We start from the raw sequence: 9,130 nt of genomic DNA on the forward strand, positions 1-9,130 counted from the left end.
TAGGGAGGAAATGGTTTCTTGCATTCATACATCAGGGGTTTGTTTAAATGAGCGCTCGCGTTCCCTGGAAATGGGTCACGGTTGTGTATTTTCATGGACAAGAAGCTGGTTGGGCTGGATGTCAGATGTTTGGACGGTGGAGCGCTCGCAGGCTTTCCTGTGCGAGCCCATTCCCCTCGCCTTTCCCATCCCCATCCTCTTGGCCCCGCGCCAGGGACGCCTGCGTCCTGCTGCGGGGGGACGGAGCGAGATGGTTTGCGGTTCCCAGCCGAAGTAGCCTCTGACTGCTATTCCCAGGCTGCATAGGGGTTCATCAGTTAATCAGGTAGCAATTAATTTTCCTGGCATCTCCCCGGAGCAGGGCTCTGCCACGGGCAGTGGGGCCAGGCACGTGGGGTGTGCAAGGAGCGTGCATCGCCTCTGGGAGATGTGTGTCCCCCCCCGAGCAGTTTCAGAGCCGGTAGTCATCGGGCACAGAGGTTTTAAAAGAAAAATCCCATTTTTGAGTGGAGTGATGGTGTTGCACACAACTCCCTCTGCAAAACAGGGACTTGAAAGAGTCTGGTTCAAGCTCCAAGAAGTCCCAGACCATCCGTGGATCCTGTGCAGGTGCTTTAGATGCTTCACGTTGGAGCACCGTGAGCATGGGGAGCCTCGTGGCAGTCTAAATAGACATGAAACTCTGGTCTTTGGTGTGCCTGGAGCCCAGGGCTGTGCAACGGCCTCGCTGGCATGGTTTTGCAGGGTTGGGGGGTGTATTCACGGCTGGCTTGAGGGGTATGGGAAATGCAAGGCTGCCTGTCGTATTACTGCAACCCCTGGGCAGTAATGCAGCTGGTAGCTGCTGTGGGACAGCAAGGAGAAAAGTAGAGCTCTCCAGCCAGCCGAATTTGGATGACATGGGGGGAAATTGGTGGCTTTTTGGGAGCGGTATAGTCAAAATCCTTTGCTGCGGGTGTATTTGCCTGTGGGCAGCCTGTGGAGGCGGGAACCCACCGCTGTGCCGGCACAGATGCCCCGGGAAAGCTCGGGGCAGGGGTCGGCTCCCGTGGTGCGAAGGAAGCCACCCTGGAGGCAAGGCTGGGGCAGCCGCGTGGGCAGGCGATGGCCAAGCCACTGTCCCCTGTCCTCGCCGCTGCCAGGGCAGCAGCAGCAGCAGACCTGAGACGGGGTCACCGCTGCTGGAGCGTTTGCCTTGTGCCATGTCTTGTGCGTTGGCCACGCGGCGGGACGCAGCGGGGAGACATGGGGGGGTTTAATGGGGCTTTGCCCCTTGTTGCTGCCCTGGGGCTGTGGTCGGTCTGGCACTGAGGGAGAGTTTCAGGGGTAAATAGGGATGCCTGGTGTTTTACAAATACCAATTTCTGGTCGTTTTGGGCATTGACGTTGAGATAGTTCCGTGAGTTCAGAGCTCGGGGCTGGGGCTGAGCAAACCCGGGACATCGGGTCACTTGGGGTGGCTCTCACTGCCGTCCCAAAACCCACAGCAGACACATGCTTTGATGTCCTTGAGGCCCACAGGAGCCAAAAGTGTTATTGATAACTGATATCTGAGCCATTTAAAAAATGCATTTGTGCACTGAGAGGACTCAGCCTTTAGAAAAGTTACTCATCTTCCTCTTCATCTGAAATAACACCATTCCTTGCAGCCGTCCTTCCCCGGTATCGCCACGCACTCTCAGCCTGGCCAGGCAGCCGGAACCCAAAAATCCTAGCAACAATGACATTGTTTTCTATATTTGCATCACTTAAGGCTGAGCAGAACCGATGACACACCGTGGAGCTGGCAGTGAAGCTGGTATTGATGCCATCTGCAGAGAGCCGCCTCCTCACCGTGTTAAAATTAAATTTACTTAACTGTTTGGTTTGTGCTTCTCTGGGGCCGGCGTGCAGGGTGCTCGTGGTGGGCACCGCGGTGCCTGGCCGGGAGCCCAGGGTGGCCCCAAACTGGGGGATGCTCTTTGCATCTTGCACCAAGCATGGATATGGAGATATCGCATCTCGTCCCCTTCCTTGGCGCACGCTGTGTGCACAGGCTCCTTCCAGACATCGCACCCTTCCCATGAGCAGCTTCCAGCAGCAAATGTTCTTGTGATTTTTTTTTTTCTTTTCTTTTTATCACAGGCTGCTTCAGATGTGGAAGACAAGGGCTCAGCTCCGCTCTGTCTGCAGAGGGATGCAGGCTGGGTGCCTTGCAAACCCTCTTAGGCTTTATGCACCTTTGGATGCTTATGTTTTAAAAGTAGATTTGGCTCTTTGTATTTTACTTAAAGTGCACTTGGGGACTCATGAACTTGTGTGATCAGGTTGACTGGGGGGAGAGAGCTTCTGCTTTCTTAGGGAAGCTTGAAAATAGTCAAGTGTCATTTTACAGGCTGGGAAAGCATAAAGGACACACCACGACCTTTGCTTTCGAGTTTTTTTGGGGGGTTTATTGCGCAGAGCCACGGGCCTTTGGATGCAGGCAGAGAGCAGTGCGGTCTGGCCAGGGCCGAGCGAACGTCTCCCTGCTGCATTAAGCCTCCCCAGGGGAAATCCACCCGCGGTGGAAAAACCTCCGCTGTGGAAAAACCTCCGCCGTGCCTGCAGGGTCTCTCCCAGCCCAGCTTTGTGCTGCTGCTGCGTAAAGCTGAGAGCGGTCAAGGTCAGGTTCCCGGCGATCCTTCAGAGAGACGGGAACTTCCAGCACCGCCGAGCTCCCGCCCGGCACTGCCGTTCAGGGGATGAAGGAAGCCAAGTCCTGCAGCCGCATCCCACCGCTAACAGGAGATGCCCTGTGTGGTCCTCCCTCCAGAGCCGTGAGCTTGGGCCTTAGAGCAATGAATTTTGTTGTTTTTTTTTAAAATAAATGCTGGATTCTAAGTGCATGAATTCTGGGTTTTGCATTTGGAGAGCACTGGCTGCATGTCTACAGCTAGAAACTTGGAGTGTAAAAATAATGTAAAAGCCAAGATTGGTGTGAGAGCCTTCCAGGAGAAGAGGCAGGCAGGCACGCAGCACGCCAGGACTCGCACGAAGCCCCGTGGGTTGGCGCAGGGGGCCCGGCGCAGCCCCAAAACGCCATCAGGGCTGCGGCGTGCCGGGGTGCAGCGCTGACCCCCGCCAGGCGAGCTGCCAGGCGACGGGGGATCCCACACCGCTGGCCACGGCACGGGGGGAGACGCACGAAGCGTGACAGTGGGGAAATGCGGTGGCAGCTGTGGGCAGAGCATCCCTCTGCCCTCCTCCTGCCCGGCCCCGGGATGAGCAAGGAAGCAGAAATAGAATAGCAAAATTACAGCTGGGAGGCGCAAATGAAACAGCGGAGGGACGAGGATGGGGTCAGCTCTGTTTACTCGCTGGGGTTGTGCTCGGTAGCAGCGATGCCATCGGCAAAAGGTGAACTTTAAAATTGCTGACTGCTCCTCGCTGCCGGGAAGGGGAGCCGAGCCAGTCGAGGGTTTATTTCCCACCCATAGTGGGTTACTTTTGCTTAGTAAGTGATGAAGACTTACAGATACTAAAAATAATCAAAGCAAACCAAAAACATCCCAGCCCCGATGGCCCACACGAGCAGGCAGCCCTGCATCAAGCCAGCCCCAGCCCCGTTTTCCTTTAACGATATTTTTCTAGTTCCTCGCCGTGGGACCGATGTTTTTCCCGTTGTTGGCTTGCTTTTCCTCTTTGCAGCTTTGCACGGGAATAAAAGAAGCGGCTTTGGGAGATGAGTTATCCCACAGGTCTCATCTTTTTCCCTTGAGCTTTGGGGTTCATTTTCCTCCACGTGCCTGGTCCTGCTGAGCACCGAGCCCCGCGCAGACCTGGGCTGATGGGGAGCATTTCCCATGGCAATTGCCGGAAGCAGAGGCCAACCCGCGGCAGCAGCACTCTGGCCAGGTGGCATTTTAAGCATCATCGGTTTTGGCTTTCCCACCCCACCGGCTCCCGCAGGCAGCTGCCTTTGCCTCACGTGCCTGTGCCAAGCAGCGGAGCCGCTCGGCGTCCTCAGCCCTCTCGGACCCGGTGGTGTGGGGAGCAGCGGCATGCCGGGCTGATGGAGAGCGTTTTCTCGGCAGCGGGTGCTTTTGCCGCCCGGGCTGAGCGTGGGAGAGCACCGCCGGCTCTGTTTTAACTGGCAGTAGTCGATCGGCCCCACGAGCGCTGGGCTTGATTATCGCTGCCGGCGTTTACGAGAGGGTACGTTTCCACTCTCGCAGTGAGGGCAGGAGCCAGGAGAAGCCTCCGTGGCTGTGCCAGGACTGAGTCACCCGGGTTAGGAGGAAAGGAGAGTGTGTGTGTGGGAATTAAACAGTCAATCATGCTTTCAGCAAGCCTGAAATCATGTGTGATATTTTTATTTTCAGATTCCCGGCTTCGATTTTTGTGGCAAGGTTGTTCCCGACGTCCCGACCGCAGTGACGCCATGCCGAGGGCAGCCTCTGCCGCGCTGGTGCCGGGGGTGGCGAGCGAAGGCTGGCTCCATCCCACCACCACCCCAGAGCCCCTGCTCTACCCTGCCCAACGAGCTGGGGGCCGGGGGAACTTCTCGGCTGCTAATTTGCTTTGCAGCCCCTTGATGGCCCAGGGGAACATGGGTGCCTTTTCCCCTCGGTCACTGGCTCCTCCCTTTCATCCGTGCACGGCCCCAACGGCTGTGGCACTGCCGAGATCCCCGGCAGCCGCCTGCCAGGGCGGGGAATTGTGTGCAGATGAAAAGTATTTTTGGGAAAGCCCAGGGATGGAGGGAGCCCGCTGGGACGGAGCCTCTGCACTGGCGTGAGCAAGAGCAGGAGTGCAAAGCAAGCCATGCCTTCATAAAAAAAAACATATAAAAAAAATAAAAGCAGGCAGAATTGGCCCATGGTTTGAGGAGGATGAGATGTGATGTTTCCCCTTGGTGAAGCCACAAGGGCTTTGCATGAGGTTCGGGGTCTGCACGGAGGCTGCAGGATGGCAAGCACCAGCCTGAGCCACTGCCGGCAGAAGCGGTGCCCGCGGTGGTGGTCCCGGCTGAGACCCAGGCTGGACCTGCACAAACACAGCCGAGATGTGGCTTGCGTTGCGGGAAGCTGAAAAGTCCCCCTGAGCTCTCCCAGGGTCACCCCAGCCGGGCTCCGGATGCTGAGGTGGAGGCCATCGCTCGTGACGTTACCATACATCTCGGGAACGGTCCCAAAGCCCCGGTCCCTGGAGCTGTGCAAAGAGGAGAATTTCAAAGGGTTGGGGTTTTTGGGTTGATTTCTTTATTTTTACTTCCTTAGCCCCTGGTTGCAGGACACAGGCACAGCCTGAACCCGCTCAATCCAAGCCCAGCGAGAAGGTAAGACCAGCTAGAACAGCTTGATTTGGAGAGATGCTCAGGCGTGACGTCTGAGCCAGGAAACCATCACCAATTTCTCAAGCTGGAAAAAAAACAGGCAAAAAATGGTGGGAAAAAAGCTTTATATCTCCCGCAAAGGCCACTGCTTTCGGCGTGAGCAGCTGTCAGCGTTTCTGGGCTCGGCATCCAAACCAAAATGAACTGAGCAATCGCACATGTTCTTCCTTTGCAGAGCCAAAAGCTGTTCCTGTCATGCTATATATTTGCTCTCTGATTAATGTAGGATATATTTTTTTTCAGGGAAGAGAATCGGAGAAACCAACAGCAGCATGTTAAGTGTTTGGCAAACAATTTCTTTTATGTTGCGCGTAGGTAGCGCTTGATATATTTGCGAGCTATATATACCTAAAAACATATATAACTAGCTCCACATAATGTTTCCACTTTTTTGCAGACTACCTGCAAAACACAGACACTATCAGAAGCTGTAAATACAGTCATTACACCAGCGACTGACAGCCAGTTCCCTAAAGATCTTTGATGCAAAACATTTTTGTGTTTTCCAGGGAAAGACAAGGGGGTTTGGTCCCATCTTGCCCATCCTGCAGGCAGGGATGTGGCTCAAATGTTTCAGGGTATCGATGCACCCAGAAGAATAAGGTGTGCTGGAGCTGTAGATGCGTGTTGGTAATTCATGGCAAATTTTCAGGAGGTGTTTGAGAAATTTCCTTGGTGCAGGCATCAAATTGGGGTGGTGGTGGTTTGGCTTCTCCTTTCAAGACAAAAAATAAAGTAAAAACTTTGGGAAAGGGAGCTACAACAAATGCAACCTTTTTTTTTTTTTTTTTTTTGATTCCTACACTTCTTAAATAGAGCTAAATCTGTGTTACTTTAAAGGGAAAAATTCCTGTGTTTTTTTTGTTTAGGAAGTGTTGGAACAAGATCCTAGGACTTCTGGAAAAAGTAATGCTGCTGCTTTTTATTTTTCCCCTGTTCCTTCCAGCTTGACTCCCCACTCAAACCAGTCCCTTTTACCCCAGCTGCATTTTTTTTTGCTAAAAAAGCATCAGTAGAGTCACTGCTGTATTTTCCCAATTCGCAGAGAAATTTGCAGCCTGAACAGTCCATCCTGACGCTGTACAGAAATGTGCTGGGTTACCTTTTTTTTTTCTCATGGGCTTCCCTGCCTCAAAGTGGAGGGTTTGTGGAGGTTTATCTGGTTTTCCTTTGTTCAGCGCTCACGAAAGAGAAAGAGGAAGGAAACCCGCCATCGCTCGGCCTGATACTTGGTTAAAAATAGCAGGGCTGGCTGGGCCGGGGTTCCCGTCCTCGCTAAAGGTCACTTCCCCAAGCCCCGCCGCTGAAAATATGCCACCGAATGTCCCATTTTGGCACATTTCTGATGGTTTGGAGGCAGCGAAGAGCCCAGAGGAAGGAGGGGTGCTCACGCCCTGCAAAGCTCGGCTCCAGGCTGTGCATGGGTTTTGTTTTCCATCCCAATGAACCATGTCCAGGGTCCCCTCCTCGGGGTCAGAACGTGACGGCCATGGCGGGATCTGCACAGCTGAAGATCTGAAGCTGGCACCTCCCGGCTCCCTTCGTCCGCTGCGAGGAGGGTGTCCCGCTGGCTGTGCATGCGGCCTGGCCCCCCCAGTGCCTTTTCTTCTAAATTGTTATTTATTTTTTTTATTATTATTATTATTTTAATTTTATTTTTATTTTTCCCCATGCAGCTCAGCTCCTGTCTGAGATCAGGGCAGCCCCAGGGCTCAGCAGCGTGGCCCCAGTGGCTTGCAGGGGGACAGGAGGTGGGGAGATGGTGCAGGGCTGGGGGACAGCTCCAGTCCTGCCTTCAGCATCACCCAGTGCGGGCAGCCGACCTCCAGACTCCTCGGAAACTGCGGAAGGACTCGGTGCAGTCACCAAACCCCCCCAGTTTCCCCATTTCCCACCCTCCAGACCTGGGAATCAGTCTTAAAAAGGAATTGCATGGTAAAAAAACCAGCTCCAGCAAATCATCCCACATAGCGTGTCAGGTGCCGGCATCCCCTTTGCTTCCAAAAAGGCTGCTTGATGCTGGGGTGGGCACCCTCCTCCCCAGCCCCACAGCACCCACCCCTCCGCGGGGCCGGGGTGCAGGAAGGACGAGGGCATCCCTTCGGGCAGCGCTGCGGCCGGTTTGCACTTCAGAGGGGCCACCTCCCGCGGGCATCTTTGGCTTCGAAGCCACCGTGATGCATTTGTCTGCTATCGAGGGAGATCTGTGGTCGGAGGGGACCGGTTTCTGGCGCAGTGATATTGTGCAATGCCTGCTTGGTAGGAGAGAGAAAAGGCGTCGTAGATGTGAAAGAAAGAGAGGCAACACCCCTTTGACGCTGGTTCAGCGCCGAGTGTGCCGGCCAGCCCTTACCCTCCCCTTGGTGAATGTTGCATCTCCATGGAGAGCCGGAATCGTTCCTTCTGCCTAGTTAAAACCAGACGTTTTTCCATTTTTGGCTTGTGCTTTTGCTGGAGGGAAATATGGAGTGAAATTTTGCCCATAGCGAGAGGGCTGAATTAACCACCTCAACCATCAGCCCAGCTCCAGGTACGTGCAGGGCTCTCGGCTTGCTCAGCGCTGCCTTGGAGCCTCCTGTTGTGTTATTTGCTTTCGCTGTTTCCTAAACTCCATCAAAAACCTCGGGAATGACACGCCACAAAGGCAGGGTTTTTTTTTTTCCAGGAGGTATTTTGCATCAGGGAAAAACCCATGTGAGCGTCAGCGCGAGTGTCATGGTGTTCCCCCTTTGATGGATATTAATGTATTTTCCTACCTGTGAAAGGGATCGGAATACAGTTTTAAAAAAAATAAATGCCCAATATAGGTCTGGATTCATAAACAGACACTTCTAAGTGTGCTGCTGCTGGGAAAATGAGTTCAGAAACGCCGCAAGATCCTCGCTCAAGTCCTGCCTGGCAGAGCTTGGGTGATCGTTCCAGAAATGCCCTGACTGGGGCATTGCACCTAGGAAAGCCCCGTTTCCAGCGGAATTACAGACGTAGCCATGAAAGGAAAGGCAACCTCAATGCATGTGCTTTATAGCTGCCACTCTAAATATCGCCTGACACTGGGAATCCTATTCCTCGTAGCCATTTGCGGTGGAAGCAGAGCTGGAAAATAGGGCGACTGTCCCGTGCATCCATCGCCTCCCAACAGAAAAGCCTTGTCTGTACGGACCATTCCTCCTCATTTTCCCTAGATGTAACCGCCCTGCCTGCCTCGAAATCCTGTGCCGGCCGGGTGTTTCCAGGATCTCCGTCCCTCTGCATCCACGGTCCCGGGTGGGCTCCCCAGGGCCGGGACTGCCGCAGCCCCGTGCTGCAAATCCGTGTCATCCCCTGCGCCCCGGCGGGATGCGTGGCAGGGCTGGCGCTTCCCTGCCACCTTCAATGGCCGCGTTTATGCTCCGAGAAGCCAAATCCTGATGGTCACCGCGCTCCTACACCACCTCAAGGTGCACAGGACACACAGCCGAGGGTATGTATTTCCAGCAAGGGTGGAAATACCGGAGGTCCCACCCTGAGCATTGCGGCGGTGAGGGTTGATGCTGCCTTTGAGTGTGTTTCGGTGCTCTTTGGTTCCAGCCCTCGGGGAGCAGAATTGGCCCGCAGCTGCTGGAAGTCCTGGCTGGGGGATTAAAAATAAACCCCTAAACCTGGCTCTGAAAGGTCGGCCGACGTGTAACATTTAGAAGAGCCTCAAACTGTTATTTCAAGGAGAATTTTTTTTTTTTCTCCATAGGAAAAGCAAATATCAAAGCTGCCCTGGAAAAAAAGCCGTTCCTGACTCTC

The sequence above is a fragment of the Ciconia boyciana genome, chromosome 17, assembly GCF_034638445.1.
Source record: "Ciconia boyciana chromosome 17, ASM3463844v1, whole genome shotgun sequence".
In the NCBI taxonomy this organism is placed as follows: Eukaryota; Metazoa; Chordata; class Aves; order Ciconiiformes; family Ciconiidae; genus Ciconia; species Ciconia boyciana.